The following is a 1,906-nucleotide window of genomic DNA, read 5'->3' as shown; positions in this document are numbered from 1 at the left end:
CGCCTCAGCCTCTGAAATTGATCTGGAAGCGACAAATGAGATATCATTTAAGCGCATGAAAGGCTGAGCCACTTTATAAAATGGTGGCATCAAAATGAAATTATATACAGTGCCTTTTAGAATAAGGATATTGGCTCGTCTGATGGATAGGTGGGTGACGCGTCTCCTGGTGGATAGGTGGGTGACGCGTCTCCTGGTGGATGGGTGGGTGACATGTCTCCTGGTGGATAGGTGGGTGAAGCGTCTCCTGGTGGATGGGTGGGTGACGCGTCTCCTGGTGGATGGGTGGGTGACGCGTCTCCTGGTGGATAGGTGGGTGACGCGTCTCCTGGTGGATGGGTGGGTGACGCGTCTCCTGGTGGATGGGTGGGTGACGCGTCTCCTGGTGGATAGGTGGGTGACGCGTCTCCTGGTGGATGGGTGGGTGACGCGTCTCCTGGTGGATGGGTGGGTGACGCGTCTCCTGGTGGATAGGTGGGTGACGCGTCTCCTGGTGGATAGGTGGGTGACGCGTCTCCTGGTGGATAGGTGGGTGATGCGTCCCCTAAAGGGTAGGTGGATGACGTGTCTCCTGATGGATAGATGGTTGGCGCGTCTCCTGGTGGATAGGTGGGTGACGCGTCTCCTGAAGGATAGGTGGTTGACGCGTCTCCTGGTGGATAGGTGGGTGACATGTCTCCTGATGGATAGGTGGTTGACGCGTCTCCTGAAGGATAGGTGGGTGACGCGTCTCCTGAAGGATAGGTGGTTGACGCGTCTCCTGAAGGATAGGTGGTTGACGCGTCTCCTGAAGGATAGGTGGTTGACGCGTCTCCTGAATGATAGGTGGTTGACGCGTCTCCTGGTGGATAGGTGGGTGACGCGTCTCCTGGTGGATAGATGGGTGACGCGTCTCCTGAATGATAGGTGGGTGACGCGTCTCCTGGTGGATAGGTGGATGACGCGTCTCCTGAATGATAGGTGGGTGACGCGTCTCCTGGTGGATAGGTGGGTGACGCGTCTCCTGGTGGATAGGTGGATGATGCGTGATGAGTGAGAAAAGAACGCATGGATGATGAATCTAGAGACAAATGAGGGAACAAGATACAGTGTTTGTAATGAGTTTAGTGATCAAGACGAAAACAATAAACCGTATTGATGTTGAGGTTAACGATGAATAACAGAATGCGTTGTCGTATTCTTAAAACAACATTTGTTTATGATGAGTCAAGTGATGAACGAAAAACAACATTTGTTTATGATGAGTCAAGTGATGAACGAAACAAAAACACTATGTTTATGATGAGTCAAGTGATGAACGAAAAAAAACACTATGTTTATGATGAGTCAAGTGATGAACGAAAAAAACACTATGTTTATAATGAGTCAAGTGATGAACGAAAAAAACACTATGTTTATGATGAATCATGTGATGAACGAAAAAAATATTGTTTTTGATGAATCACGTGATGAGCAAAAAAGAAACATATACTTATGGTGAATCAAGTGATGAACGAAAAAAGACATGTTTATGATGAGTCTAGTGATGAATAAAAAAAAGACAGTGATACGATAAGACAGACATAAATGAATTCAATGCTGGTTCATAATGATTCAAACCTAATTCTAATCCAAACCGATCAGCCAGTAAATCAAGAAAAATGACGCATTGATAATAATTATTAAAATGATAAATTAAAATTACAATTGTCTCTTGGAATAAAGATATTAGTCCATTTCTGATTTAATGAAACTCAGATCGGGCTTCAATTATTAAATGACTTTAGTCTTTAATCAAATAATTGATATCAGTGGGATGGTGGAAAAGATATTAAATAAGCAAAAATTCAATAATACAATAGTAATATACTGCAGTGAGTAGTTTATGTAATAAGTAGACTGGAAAATATGAGTAAATGGATGCAAG

The 1,906-nt window shown here is 44.5% G+C and overlaps 1 protein-coding gene across 2 annotated transcripts in view; it reads left to right on the top strand.

Moving 5' to 3' along the window:
- Nucleotides 1–1,906, top strand: part of LOC119594566 (insulin-like growth factor-binding protein complex acid labile subunit) — a 106,376-nt gene that overhangs the window by 93,731 nt on the left and 10,739 nt on the right. The window lies entirely within an intron of this gene.

The sequence above is a fragment of the Penaeus monodon genome, chromosome 34 (genome assembly GCF_015228065.2).
Source record: "Penaeus monodon isolate SGIC_2016 chromosome 34, NSTDA_Pmon_1, whole genome shotgun sequence".
In the NCBI taxonomy this organism is placed as follows: domain Eukaryota; kingdom Metazoa; phylum Arthropoda; class Malacostraca; order Decapoda; family Penaeidae; genus Penaeus; species Penaeus monodon.
The sequence above is the reverse complement of the archived record's forward strand: the minus strand, read 5'-3'. Positions and strand labels throughout refer to the sequence as shown.